Source organism: Zootoca vivipara, chromosome 8 (assembly GCF_965207765.1).
Source record: "Zootoca vivipara chromosome 8, rZooViv2.hap1.1, whole genome shotgun sequence".
Taxonomy (NCBI): Eukaryota; Metazoa; Chordata; class Lepidosauria; order Squamata; family Lacertidae; genus Zootoca; species Zootoca vivipara.
Window position 1 is genome coordinate 47114536 of NC_142591.1, and position 15792 is coordinate 47130327.

Below are 15792 nucleotides of genomic sequence, written 5' to 3' on the forward strand. Positions count from 1 at the left end.
TGGCAGGGCTATATGGTGAGGTACACATTTAATAAATAATAACACGATTATAGTGAAACATCATAAATCTAATAGCATGCCAAGCAGGTTGCATAAAGATGTATATTTTACATATGAGTACCAGGCAGAAAAATTGGTTCTGTAACCCCAAACTTTGCCTAAAGCTTCCTAACAGGAGAATGGTTGGTTTTCTCCATTTCTTTATTCCCACTGCAGCCCATGTGTCCTGGAAAATCCTGGCTCAGAGGGCTGGGAGACCAACCATAGCAGCAATAAAGTGGAACAGAGGGCTGCAGGGGAATTGGAACACAATCTCCTCTAGCTCTAGTACATTAGAGGACACCTCTATTGGTTCACCCCAAATTTGTCTTGAAATAGAAAGATAGCAGTAGATTAATTTTAGCACAACTTGTTCAGGGTGCAGAAATTTGCTCCTGCGTTTGGCCTGTTCAACTGCGCACTATCAGCAGTTTTAATCTCTGTTGCTTTTACATTTTAGGTGGAAGACAAAGTATAACAAGTAGCATTCAGCATGGGGAATGTGTAAATGTGTTTTTGTGATAGCAAATTTATATATAAACATAATACTGAAATACAAATACATGCTGAGTAAAGGGGTCTCAGCAACTGTCCATCAAATAGTTTGTATCAGTTAGACAAATTTTTCCTTTTGACTTCTAGATCCCACCATTTTCCTGACCACCAATGCAAATAACCAGATATCAAACGGGTTCGGTAGAAATTAAAGGAATTATTCTCTTCTGTTTTACTACAGGCAGTATTATATTTGTGAGAGCTGTTGACCAAAAGTAGAGTGCATACTTTACATTCAGAAGATTACATATGCCATATCTATGTTTATCCAGGTATTGCTGGGAAAGGCTCCTGTTTGAAGCCTTGGAAAGCTGTATTCACAGTCAGTATAGACTGACTGACAGTATAGATACTGGATGGACCAGTGGTCTGGCTCAGTGTGAGGCACCTTCATAGGTTTCTGGACTGTTTTTCTTCTAGAGATATGGGGCATATTTGCACAGTATCTGGCAGAGAGCACATTTGGATTCCTAATTAGAAAGACACAAAATATGGAAGTGATGCTTCACCTATTTGTAGGGAGTTGAGAGCAGTAAAAGCTGGCCCCTTGACAGAGAAGGAGTAGTGATGAGTTGTGCTCCATTTCTGATGTCACTGGTCCCTATGACTTGGAAGAGTTGGAAAAAAATTATGCAGGTTCCTGCTTGCTGGCTCATGCTCACTATCCTCATCCTCATATTTGGATATTGATTTGAGCAGTCCCTCCAGCTCTTCAAAAGTCAATACCTGTTGGCCTTCAATAGCTCTTCCACTTCTTTCTGGATGAGATCAACAAAGCCATCACCACCCACTTGCCTGGCCATCTGCACAATGCCCTCCACCTCAGTGGCAATGCTTAGAAATCCCTTGAAATCGTGCACACATGTTCCTTCTACAAGTTCTGCCATTTACAAACACCTGAAATCTTTTAATTTCTTTGTTTTTGAATAAAAGACGGCAACAGCATACTGAGCTAGATACTACTTACTCAGGGCCAAGCCATGCATGATGCAGCAGGTTCATAATGGAATTGTCTTGCATTGTCTTAAAAGAAATTAAAACAGGTTTAAGGAGTTCAAAATTGATTCCTTCTTCATTTATCTAATCTTAATCACACATATCACAAGATTCCACTAGCTCTACATGGGGGTAGGGTGTTTTTTAAAAATTCAAAACCTATCTCCACTCATGTATGGCTTATTCCTTTGCACTATCTTGATTTGACCCCTCTTGGAGTATTTTCCCCACCCCAAATTGCAGAGGAAAATAAAATGCTTGCTTTATGGAGGGTTTTCCCCCTAGTTCTTACCATTGCAGGAAATCACACAAGCAGAGAGGAAGTTATCTTCTTTTTTTATGCTGAAGCACTCGACTTTCATGGGATTCTTTAAAAAGCTAAATTACATAAAGAAACTGTGGGGGAACTGAACGCCTTAGGCAGTTGATAATGGTTTATGGAACCTTTCATGTTCCAATCATCAGTTGAAATCGGACTTAGGTCAGAAGAGACTGAAAATAATTACCGTCCTATGGCAGCTGTGAGCTTGGATGTGATGAATTGGTGGCTTCAATAGCTGTACTTCACATTACAAAGACAACTTCAAAACAAACCACCACTGTAATTTGTACTAATAGTTGATGTCCAGTTGCCATTCCAAACTGAGGAACCACATATTTATCCACTATATATTTTGGAATATGGTTTGTTTGTCTGTCTGTTTGTCCATTCTCTGTGCTTTCAAATGCTTCTAGAGATATTGTCACCCAATCTGACATGATGGTTCTCAAGGTGGAGACAGTTTTCATCCACATTTGGACACCATCAGATGCAATTTTGAATCAAGATGTCAGACTGAAATGTTGCAAACCACCACACCAAATTCCTATGGAATGCCCTCCCACTTGAGGTAAGGCCTGTAACAGTGAGGTGGTAAAGACAGGGCCACATTGCACAACCACCGTCAAGGCAACAAGTATCACTGCCATTTATGTTACAGGTAGGTGTTGGTCTTCCGTAGTTGAAACAAAATAAAAAAATTCCTTCCAGTAGCACCTTAGAGACCAACTAAGTTTGTCATTGGTATGAGCTTTCATGTGCATGCACACGAAAGCTCATACCAATGACAAACTTAGTTGGTCTCTAAGGTGCTACTGGAAGGAATTTTTTTATTTTGCCATTTATGGAGAGGGTAAATTAATTTAAAACAAATTTTAATTCATCAAGTGAAACACAGACCAAGAGTCAGCTGTCACAGCTTACCGGGGGCTCCAAAAAAAGCCTGTTTTTGCTGCTTTTGTGGCACTGCAAAAACAGGGTATGTCAAGTGACTAAAAGACCATGGTTGTTAGATTGTGGTTGGATTGCTGGGTCTCAATTCATGCAGACCTGTTTTAAAGCTGGTGATATCACAGGCTTGGTGATACCCTGTGGCAATAAGTTCCTTGGTCTAAAATAAGTATAATAAAAATGTCTCTACCATAATGCTTATAATGGAGGTGAGGGGATCATGGTTAATATCTTCATCTTGATTACGTCCTTCTAAAAGAGTAATGAAGAATGTCAATCTTCAGGATTGCTAACTGCTATGATTAAGAAAAGTCAGCATTAAGGCACGGTATTATTAATTTGGTAGTTTTCCTAAGCACATCACATCTTTCAGCCTCTAATACCATCTTGTTGCTAAAATTCAACATTAAATTAAGTATGTTAAAGAACTGAGGGCTGACACTGGGACAAAGTCCACATATATATTAACTATGCAGGGCAAATGTAAGCAGAAATGGGTGGTTTGTATGCATTTTGTAATGTAATATAAGCGATAGAAGCAATCTTTGTGGGAGGTGGATTAATTCATCACCAGTAAATTTGACCCATTGATGAACCTTATGCTGATAATATAACAAAAGCACGGTGTAGAAAACAAGATCCATCTGCTGTGAAATTCCTTCCTTCCTTCCATCTTTTCTGTCTTTCTTTTTAAAATGGCCGTAATTTAGGTATATGAATGTGCAAAATATATCTGAAATAATAATAAAATGTTGGATTTCTGCTGTTGCATAATAAATGCACAATGAAAATATGCATTTATTTCATTTTAATTTATTTAAATCTTATATCTAATGTTCTTCCATCATGAAACATTAAGGAGACATACACAGGGTTTCCAGGAACTGACCAGACATAGGCTTATTTAGCTTCAGCAATGTTGCTATTGCACTCTATTATTGTTACTACCATCACTACTACGTCCTAGTCTTTTTTACTTACAAATGTAACTCGGTGTGATTTACAGCCACAAATACATTAAAATATGACTTCAGAACATACTCTGGGACCATAGATAGAAAGATAAGAGTGCTTCTCTTTCCATTGGTTGTGTTGATGTAATAGAAGAGGTATGTTAAGTTTAATCATTGCCATTTAGCATAAGGATGGGATACCTGTAGCAAAATGTTGCTGAACTCTGCATCATCCCTGACCATTGCCCATGCTGAATGAGGCTAATGGGATCTGGGGTCCAGCAATATCAAGGGGGTCTGTGATATAGATATTATTATTATTATTATTATTATTATTATTATTATTATTATTATTATTTACCACCACTACTACTATCATCATCATTATCATTACCAACAAGTCCAAATTTATGGTGACCCATCAATTTATGGTCACATGATTTTTGGACCATATGTCTGATCTGCCACCAGCCAGCAGGGATTCGTTCCCAAGTGTTAAAATGCAAGACTCAAGCCTTTCTGACATTCAGTTACAAGGGTCAACAGAGCATTATAACTTATCAAAAACAAACAAAAAACAAAAATGTACAAGGCGATCATTGTACCAGTTAAGGATTACAAACAATAATTATTTTGAGTTTGCTTTTAAAGCCCAAGACTTACCTGCAAAATTTCACAACCCACTGCAGGTCATGGCCTACTAGTAGGGAAAAATGCTGATTTAGAAGAAATAGTTACCATATCCCACTTTATATAAGTTGTAAAGTGTAAGTTGCTGACTGTAGTGTAAGGATACGATAAAGAGAATGAAAGGAACTGCCTAGTCTCCAGATAAAATTTGTTGTTCTTTCTCTCTCAAGTGGATTAAAACAAATGATCTTGTGAGAGGTATTAAATATTAGGTATAGGAATGACTCGTGATTTTGAGAAGTTACAGTTCACTATACCAGAATACTTTTGTCTTGGCCGTGTTGATGAAAATGAATTTAATACATGGAATGTCATAATATAATCATGTGACAATGCAGAAAACAATTTAGGTGTCTGCCACACATATATAATGCCTATTAATATCATTTATAGACACTGATCTATTAAGTCGTTTTCTACTCCACCTTCAGACCTTTTGTGTGGCTTGCCAGGCAATTACTTTGTCAAATCTGACGAAATTGCATAATAAATTGTATACATGCATCAAACATGAACAGCAGAGGGGTATAACAAGCTGTGTATTTCCAGTCCACTTGCTCTTTCATCTAAAGAGTAGCTTCTGTTTTGAAAAGCAATCCTATATCCTCTTCAAAGGCTTGCATAAAATGAGTGTATACATTTATCTATCAAACTAAGTAGAAATAATTGAGACGCTTAATATGCACAGTAATAAAGAAACACAACAACAATTTCATTATTAATGTCTATTGATTATTTATGTTTTCAAATAGACAAATGTAACTTCTAACATTTTATCATGTTAGCCTATGTATGCATTTTGGCTTTACCTGTTTATTGGCAAATTTACAATCCACATTATGGGTGTTTTTATCACTGTACACTCATTTGCTATGTGCACAGCCGAGGTCAGTTTATGAAGTGACTAGTGTTTACTCAATTTGATTACTATGTAATGTAGCACAGACAACTCCCCCCACCCCCACCCCCGAGTTTTGGAATATTAACTGTGCAAAAGAGATCCCTGTAAATCTTTACCTAAAAATCTCCAAAGTTTAGATTGATTCCAGCAGTGGGTCTGTATTGATCTAAAAAGCTTTGCGTTCCTAACTAAAAACTAATCTTTATTTCACCCTTTAGTGACTGCAGCAATAAATATGTTCACTCCTACTGGAGTTTAGTGGATTAATGGTTATTGGAGATTGTGGCTTCCAACTGAGGCTGGCAAACTTTAACCTTTGGAGGACAACATGAAGGCATTTACCCCTTGTCATCCATAATAGCTAGGTCTGTTTTTTGACAGTTACCTGAGTGTTAAAGAGGAGTTGGAGCAGGAGATAGGAAATAAAATGGCAGCAGCACACTTTAGCTATTAATCATATCTTAGGCTTATTACTGTAATCAGATCCTTATTCATTTTTATGCAAAATAAATTAAATGAATTACCTTGTCACACTCAAATATATCTGGTTAGCATGCCTTTTTTCCAGGTGCACTGCCATTTAGCTAAAAAGAGCAATGCCTTAACACACAAACCTTTCTTTTCCCCTTATAGTTTTATATGGGGAGGCTGTGGAATATGAGTGAATGATGGCTTTCTCACTGTGAAGATTTTTGAGACTGCCTCTATTTGAGTCATTAGCAGTCTCTTAGGGGGCAATTCTATATTCAGATCTGCTGGCTGAGGGGCCTTAGGATTTAGTGGAAGTCCTACTATCCTGGTGCAATACAAGATGTGCTGCCACCACAAAGTAGACACTGCCGGAATGGCTGAAACACAGTGGAGTGGGCAGAATGTGGGGGGTGCAGGGGTGGAACCCATTGATGATCTATGCAGTGATGCTCCTTCAATTCACAGTTATACCCCTGTCCATGGCAGAACTTTACACCCCCCCCAAGCCCTGTTAAAAGAAGCCCCTGCTCCAACATCAATGGGCAGCTAAAATATTTTTCAAGCTACCCCTGCATTCACAACCATCTCACTCACATTACTCTGAGTAAGAATTACTTGAATACCACTCTAAAAGTTTATGTATCTTATGTAGATATGCATACTTCTCTAACCCCCTCTCCACAGTTCTGTTACTTAGCATGAAAAATGAAAACCCGTGATACTTTGTTTTGTTTTGTTACGGTATCAAATTTTGTGCCATACAATATTCCCCTCTCACACAAAGATCCATAGAATGTGTGGAATGCACAACCACTGACAGTCACTCTGTCGAAAAGCACAATGGATTTCAGTTGTCTGTGTCTAGGATCTTATTAGTTGCTTAGGCTCGTGGAAAGAGCTTGTGGTAGATTGGGATTTATTTGTTTATTTAGTCCTTTGAGCTGCTGGTCCCTGTTCTAGATCACAAATTGCTTTTGAAATGCCTCTGCATTTCAAAAGCGGTGGGCTGCTGCTATTTGACGAAAATAAGTCTAAAGCACTTGGGCTCATGGAGTAAGTTTCATGGAACTTTGGCTCCTGGCCAATGTGCCTACAGTGGTACCTCGGTTTACAACCACAATTGGTTCCGGAAGTCTGTACTTTAACTGAAGCCTACTTAACCTGAAGCAAACTTTCCCATTGAAAGTAATGGAAAGTGGATTAATCCGTTCCAGACGATGAAAAACACCCCCTAAAACAGCAACTTAACATGAATTTTACTGTCTAATGAGGCCATTGATCCATAAAATGAAGGCAATAATCAATGTATTGTACTATAAAATAAGACAGTATTTTAGGTGAAAAAAATTATTTTAGGTGAAAAACAACAACATTTATTTCTTACCTGGGCTGATGATAGTCATTGTTTGGATGCGGGCTCAGGGTCCTCTTCCACAATCACAATGCCTTCGCGGAGGCCAGGCCTTCGCTCCGATGCCTCCGCGGAGGCCGGGCCTTCGCTCTGGGCCTTCGTGGAGCCATGGGAGCACCTCCGCAGCTGTGGCCCAGTAGGCCTCGGAAACCTCGGTTTACTTCGGGTTACAATCGTTCGTAAACCGAAAATTCATAAACCGAGGTGTTCGTAAACCGAGGTTCCACTGTATTTAGAAACCTCAGGGTGTGGATGAGAGGAGTCATGTGGCCTGACTGTAGTGGTGTGTGGCATCAATTGGGATGTCTATGTTGAGGCTGTACTTCAAGACACACCAGCAGTATCTTCGATAAAGAGAGAGAGAGATGCTGTGCTGCACACACACCAGTTTGCTAATGGTCTTTGCAAAAAAAGCTTGATGGCACAGCAGTACTAAATTCACTTAAATCCAAATTCTTTGGCTCCAAGGGACATTGCTGTAGTTAGTAGTACAGTGCATGTTTTTCATGCCAGACGGCTCAAGTTCAGTCTCTGGCATCTCCCCGTACAGCTGAAATTCTGGAGAGCTGCTGCCAGTCAGTGCAGTTCATACAGAACAAGATAGACCAATGATCCAACTTTGTATAATGTCTTTCACTGGATAGTGTGTTGAGAAAAATATATAGCAAATCGTTTGACTTAGAATTTACGGAGTTCCCATAGTCCTTTACTGGAGGGAATGTTTATTTTTGCATACCTTCCCAGACACTATTATTATTTGCATAAGAAGGAGTTTGTGGCAATTCTGTCATAATTTAGTGATCAGTTTTATTATGGCAATAATCCTTTCTCTTTCTGTAAATTATTTTCATTTTGTAAACCATCTTCCCATGAGAGAGATTACTTTTGTAACTGTCATGTAGAATTGCAGTTATTGGCAGCTGTTACAAACAATTATAATCAATTCTGGTCCCACAGGACATTATCCCAACATCCCAAACTAATCAGGGCTTGGGGGATATACTTTTGGAACAATTCCTAAAACGGGTGTGTAATCTTGAATCAAAACTCACCATCTCTGGAATAACCCAAAACATGAGATGATGTCTTGCTCTGCCTCAATATTTATTCACAGCTCTTGACAACAATTTGTGTTTTTAAAACAAGAGTTGTTAAAAGATTTGAAGTTGTGGGAAGAATAGGAGAGTCGGCAGTTATTGCAGCCAGTGGAAAGTGAAAACCCACCTTCCTGTCAAGAGGTTTTGTTCATTCAGTTTCAGTTTCGAGAATCCCCAGTGTTGCAGCAATATGCACAAAAATGGGGCAAGAGACAGCTCCCATGAGCTTCCAAACAGTAAACTTGATTTATCATTGATTGGAGAAACACTGAAGACAGGGACAGTCCTACCACTAAGGCAGAGTAAAGTCTCCACAGAAGAGGCTGAAGGATGGGGACCAATGGGGTGGTGTTGGAGGCCAGAGCACTGTGTGCCACATAGCTTGTGTCAGACTAGCCTGCTGCCCTCAGATGAAGCTGAGCACAATGACCCACCCATTTACAGTGTTGAAGTAAGACACAACTATCAGTCAGCTTGCTTTTTCTACAGGGAATGGGAGAGGCCCTATGCCAGGCATGTCAAACCTGCGGCCCTCCAGATGTTTTGGCCTACAACTCCCATGATCCCTAGCTGGCAGGACCAGTGGTTGGGGAAGATGGGAATTGTAGTCCAAAACATCTGGAGGGCCGCAGGTTTGACATGCCTGCCTATGCTATCATTTGCCTCAGGCAGCATAATATCCAAGCCTATTTGTCCCAAAGCTACCTGTATTGATGGGTGATGGTTGGTTGTTGTCTTTTCTGTTTAGCTAGCCCATCCTAAATTCTGAAACCTGCCCTGCTACCACAACTGCAAACTTAAGACATAGTAAATAGGAGCTATAAATAACTTCTTAGTAACTATAAACTTATAGCATATGATGGCAAAAAGAAGTGGGCAGGGGAAGGACAAACCTCCATTCACAATAGCTTCTTCACCTACACACCTGTATACAATTATTGCCACATTTGTGGAACATTCATATTTAACTATATACTTCATAGAATTGTAGCATTGGAAGGGATCATGAAGGGTATCAAGTCCAGTCCCCTGCAATGCAGGAATCTTTTGCCCAACATGAGGTTTGAACCCATGACCCCAAGGTTAAGAGTTTCATGTTCTACCAACTGAGCTATCTTTTGTCAAATGATAATATTTTTAAAATATTTCCTCTTAATGTGTACATTTTCTAAATGTATTTTGTCCTGAAAGATGCATTTCTAAAACATTTTGGTCTATTTTTTTGAGCCAAGAACTGTACCAAAAATATATATGCAGATGTGCAAAATACAAAGGATTATTCTGTTCTATCCCATGCATTTTGTCCAACAGCATTTGTAGGGTACCATGTTTGGGAAGAGTGGAGTAGGACTATGGTTAGCATTCTACTGCATTTGAAGACAACAAAATCCAAGGAGAGACAGAGATCTCTGCTAATAGATTTAATCTGTAATCATAATGTTCTAGACTGGGAATTAATTTGAAACTTTCACTTAGGCATTAAGAGGCTTTGGTGGAAAAGAATGGGGGACACATAACATTTCAAGTGGGTATGAAAAACTTGAGGAAAAGTTGAGATGGCAAACTACCGAAAAATAGGGAAGAAAGAAGCAGCAGGAAGAAAAGCAGAAACAGCTGAAACAAAGGAATAAGTCCTGTGGCCACTTGCCTTGAATCACAAGGACAACTATCATCTGAAAGGATTTAGCAGCAAGTGCAGGCTGAGAAAAATAAAAAGACATAAAATCACCCTGGTTGAATGGAGAAGGCTGCACCAAGAGATGCTAAAATGCAGAAGCAGGGATTTAATTTTTGTTTCTCCTTAAAAAGGAATGAAGGATTTGGTTCAAATACTAATACTCATAGGTCTTCCTCTGTTCTTACAGCTGTAACTATTTCTGGCCTCCAATCAAACTGTGAAGAGCTTTCTATAAAACAATAGTCTGCCCAGCCCTGCCCACAGAGATATTAAATCTAGTGTTACACACAGCTTGAACTTTGTTTACCAACTGAAAAGAACCATTGGCCATAAAGTTCTGTGAATGCAGGGTGCTGCTGTAACCTTAGGTATCTCTTTGGTGAAACTTTATATTGAAAGTTCAGAGTGGAATAGCAATTCAGCCAAGGGGGATGATAAGGACTGTGCTGGGGTGTCAACCGCTTGTCCACCACCCCCAACCAAGAAAAATCTGGACCTGCAGAACAGGAATGTACGCTGCTGCTCTCTTTCCTTCCATGCAATGACCATTTGGAGTCAGATGTTCATTTCCTGCTTGAAGCTGTACTATTTAATTCAGGGGTTGCTAAATAGCACCCATATGGGACACAGGTGGCACTGTGGGTTGAACCACAGAGCCTAGGGCTTGCCAATCAGAAAGTCGGCGGTTTGAATCCCTGCGATGGGGTGAGCTCCCGTTGCTCGGTCCCAGTTCCTGCCAACCTAGCAGTTCAAAAGCACATCAAAGTGCAAGTAGATAAATAGGTACCACTACAGCGGGAAGGTAAATGGAGTTTCCATGCACTGCTCTGGTTTCACCAGAAGCGACTTAGTCATGCTGGCCACATGACCCAGAAGCTGTACGCTGGCTCCCTCGGCCAATAGAGCGAGAGGAGCGCCGCAACCCCAGAGTCGGTCACGACTGGACCTAATGGTCAGGGGTCCCTTTACCTTTAAATAGCACCGACAGGCAAAGTGCTGGAGTTGACGGCTTTCCCTGGTGTCCACAAAGCTTATGAGCCTACCCCGTTGTGCCCTTGGTCTTGAGGTAATGAGCGTGGTTGCCTTTTCTCTTGCTGAAGGAGGAAGTGACACTCTTTCCCACTCCCTCTTTAAATTCTATGCCCTTTCCAAATCTCAGATTAATTGTACTGTAAACGGCTTTCACCCAGATCTATTGGAAAAGTGTTCTCTGTGGGTATGCTTTTTCTCTTTCTGTCTCAAGGAGTAGGGTGCATGATCCAATGATGGAGGGGGAGAAGTGAACAGGTGTGGTGGTGCCCAAGCACTCACTCAGAAATCCGAATATGCCCATGGGCCAAAATAGGTTGACAAAATAGTTTATTTCATAAATAAAACTGGGCCCAGTGTCAGGTGCTGATGCTTTACTGTTACAGTTCTCATTTCTGCATTTTAAATCCTGCTCATGTGAGCCAGAAAATTATGAGAACCATGGAAGAGCTCTCACAGTAAAGGTGTGCATAATCTATTAAATCTCCCCATCACCAACTGTAAAACTCTTGTGGGACTCTGGTTTAAACAATAAAGGGCTAAAATTGTTGTATTTTACTAATTCCCATGCATATAACAATCCTCATTGTTAATAGGACCTACATTCATGCAAAAATGTCTAGGACTGAATTGTTACAATATAATGTTTTTAATTAGAAAATATGTACTTCTCACATTTGGCTTTTGATTCTTTTTTTAAAGTGCTGTGTTAGGCAAATAATTTGGATTACTCTGACTTGCTTGATTAAAAAAGGCATTCAGTCAAACAAAGTGGAATTCTAGTCAATCAGCTAGACAGCGTACTTCCTATTCAAGTTGCCAAAAGGGTTGTTTTGCTGCTAAATCTCTCACACTGTGTGGAGAAGCGAGTCAGGGGTGTGCAGGTTGAGAGCTACATACATTGTGTGCTTGTGTGTGAGAGAAATATCAAACTTAACACCTCACTTTAAAACATATTACTTTGAAGTGTATCCTATTCATTTCAATGGGACGTTGCTCCACAAAACATATTTAAGGATCGAGGTTTAAGGCAGCAGACAAATGGGCATGTCTTTCAGTCCTTAATGGTACATGTTACCTTAATGGTACATGTTAAATTGTCTTTACCATACCGGCAGGTGGGTGGGGAAACTGAGTCAATGGCACTTTTGAGTTATCTTGCCATGCAGCCTCTTAAAAGATAATGTAAAGCCCTTTTTTTCTAATTTAGCCTAATTTCTGCAAAGTGTCACAGCCCAATGAACCACTGAAACTGAACCAGTTCACTGAACTGAACTGGATTGAACAGATGGAATTCCACCCTCAGTATGCTTGAGAGATTCTATGAACAATGCAAAGTCTTTTAAACCTCTCCTCGGAGCTTGCTACTTAGAACAAATACGTAGTTTACTCTGAAGTCATAAAGCCAGCAGCAAATCCTTCAATCTGATACAGGTTGTGCTGCAGCTCTTAGTTTGAAACAAAACAAAACAAAAAATACCTTATAGGAGTTACTTTTATAGCTGTTGTTACAATATTATAAAACAGAATGTTGAAGGGTGGACAGGAGGATTGCAGATGCCCAGGGTTGTTGTTTTTTATACTAATACACAATCTAGTTTTCTAGAGATTTCCAGTAACACACACACAAGCTCAAGCAAAGGGTGTAGCTGAGAGCAGATGTTCTGCCTCTGCAGTTTTGAAACCCAAATGTGGCTGAGGCGCTGCTGCTACATTTGAGCTCGTGCCTTTAAATTCTCTTCTCCCACACAGTGCATAGTAAGTGCATAATACTGTACAGGTATGCATGATCTTGCTTCTTCCCTCCTCCCTCCAACTCCTCCAACCAAGAACACACATTTTCAAAGCTGTTTTTGAGTTCAGCTTCATGGAAATTTGGATCGTTATCACAAGGCTGCAATTTCCACAGGGTTTCATGATTCTGTGGACACAGTGAAAGCTAACTCCTCAAGTCCTTTTGCAGTAAGGCCAGCTAAGGAGTGTCTAAGCTCCAAGAGGCCAGATAAATTGTCTCTGCAACATCTCTAAGGATAAGCAACTTGCCTTAGCAGTTGGAAAGAATGAAAACCTGTAACCAACCAGGGTGACCTATAGAGACTTGTTGGACCTGTCCTGAGTTTTGGTAGCCCAAAAATGGAAAGTGAGGGAGGTCCCAGGTAAGGAGGATTGGCAATTTAAGATGATAGAATATGTGGAACTAGCTGGTCTAACGTATAGAATAAGAGAGCAAGAAGAACATGTATTTAAAGAAGAGTGGAAAACTTTTGCTGAGTATATGTAAAATAATTGTGCACAGTTGAAAATGCTGGCAGCATTAAGGTAAATTCAACAGTATAATAAACACTTGAGTGATGTAAGTTAGAAGAACTGGATAAAATGGTTATAGTAAAATATGCAGGAATGGTAGATAAATTAAATTAACCATGGAAAGGGAAGGAGGGAAGTCATTGAATGTATGATATTATGTAAGATGTCTATTTTGAGATGTAAAATTGAAAAGTTAATAAAAACTATTAAAGAAAGAAAGAAAGAAAGAAAGAAAGAAAGAAAGAAAGAAAGAAACTCCTACTCATGAAGTTGGCATCTGTGCAGGCACACTCATCTGCACATGCATGATGGCTGTCTCAAATGTTTTTTGAGACTATTCTTACGTACAAAGTGAATGCAGTTTAAGTTTAAAGTTGGACTGAAGCTGGTTTGAGAAAAATATGCATCAAACAGTGGTATTTCTCAATGTGGACTGTGGTTAACACACTCAGGTGAATATAGCTTCAAAAAAGGTCAGTGGGAGTGCATTAGATGCAGACTATGTGGTAACATGAACATACCCTAAAACATTCCTGTTTGCCCAGGCTTTGGGTTTTTAACTTAGATCACACTGCAGTATGAATTATGGTTTGTTTGTTCTGTTCATCTTTGAGTAGGGTGGGGTAGGATTTGTCCTTTTTATTTGGATGAATACGTTTAGTTGGACGAACATCTTTAAAAATATTTGTTCTATTATGTATTTGATTTTAAAAGATTCACAAGCTCTTTGGTATTTCATATATTTGTAAGTCACTGAAGGACTTCTTTTGTAGAAAAGCAATGAATAAATGCAATAAATAAACAAAAAGTTTCTAGTCTAAATGTACAGCTCACTCACTGCAGTTGGCAATACAATGTCATATCCACCCTGAAGCTGCGGTTATCACCACACAGATCTCCCCCAGCAACTGACTAGTTTTTGTTAGCTTGCTTTGCTTGATTGCTTCTGCAAAACAGCATGAACCTTGCCAGAAGGCTGTGAAATTCTGATGCAGCTTTCTTCCATGCCTGCACCCATTTCTCATGCATACCGTAGTATTCCCTTTGCTGCTATCCCACAGACATTGATGGCCTTATAGAAAGATAGAGGTTAGTATGATAGACTAGAATGGCCAGGTTGGCCCCAGAGGTTAAGAAGCAGAATTTATTTCTAGTCCTAACTCCATGTTCAAGCATTATTTTTATTATTTCTTGTAACATCTGTAATCACACATCTCCTGCACCAATGTGGTTTGGCCCTTTAGTAAGTAGCCCAGGGTAGCAAACACATAGTCCTCCAGATATTGGACTACACCTGTGACCATCCCTGGCCATAGGTCATGTCAGCTGAGGGGATTGCAGTTTAAAAAGTGAAAGCAGAAGGCCACCTTGGAAATGCATGGGTCTCTATCTCTAATCATGATGAATCAGCCTCAGTTAATGCAGTAGAATCCATATCATTTACACTGTAGATGCATGGAATGTTTCTTGGAGTTTGTGTGGAAGTCTATGGGAATTGTTTTGCTATACACATTTTTGGAAACTGAACAATAAGGTTTAAAAACTAAAAAAAAACCCACAGTAAGGTCTGGTGCTATACATCCTTAAGCTCAAAAAATTAGAGGCCTTTTCGTATCTGAATCAAAATGTGAAAATGAAGTCTTACCTCTTCTGATACCACATTGGTTTCTGTTCACAGGATAAACGTCAAGTCCATATACATGGAAACATTATATCAGAATTCAATGCCCATGTATCTTTTGGAGAATCAGGCCCCAAGAGAAAAGTATACTATGTTAAGCCAGAATCAGCCCTTCTTTCTCAAGCAAATTATTGATTTAGCTCCTGGGGTTATTTAGAAGTTGATTCTGAATTCTGAGGACAGCACATGTAACTAATAGTTTTTAGTGGAATGCCAAACATTTTGCAAACAATTGGGAAAGTCTGTATCCAGATTTCACTGCTGAAGCCATAAGCTGCTCAGCGAAGAAGCTGAGGAAACACAAACATACAACAGGACAGAATTTTCTTCCTAATACTCAGCAGAGCATTGCAAGCCTTCCAGATAGAGAGCACATTGCTGAGGGGGGTATGATCTACTGGTTAGTCAAGCATGCTTAGCTTTCCTCCACCCCTCCACCCAGCCTTTTGGTTAGTGAGTGTGTTGAAGTTGACAGCAAACATCAGCCAAGACATATGACTCCCTCCTGAAGCAGTAGCAAAGTCCTGCTGTCCACACCACCCGCTTTCTGTCCAACACAAGATGTCCTGCCTTGGCAGCCATCCCTTTGTCTGATGTGGAGAAGCAACTTTTCTCTTTCCCTTTTCCTGAACAACTTAAAGTTTAAGAAGTCTGATCATTAAACCAAAATCATTGGAGCAGCATGGAAACTTTCCCCCCTCCATGGCACTGTGC

General features: G+C 39.7%; 1 long non-coding RNA gene across 5 annotated transcripts in view; it reads left to right on the forward strand.

Annotated features, from left to right (window-relative positions):
- Positions 1-15792, forward strand: part of LOC148684838 (uncharacterized) — an 83643-nt gene that overhangs the window by 16054 nt on the left and 51797 nt on the right. Inside the window, exon 1 of one of the 5 annotated variants that reach the window (XR_015951470.1) lies at positions 10916-13246. The exons of the other annotated variants lie outside the window; for them this stretch is intronic. This is a non-coding gene — a long non-coding RNA (uncharacterized LOC148684838). Of the gene's footprint in view, positions 1-10915; positions 13247-15792 lie in introns of those variants that run through there. 5 annotated transcript variants of the gene reach the window in all.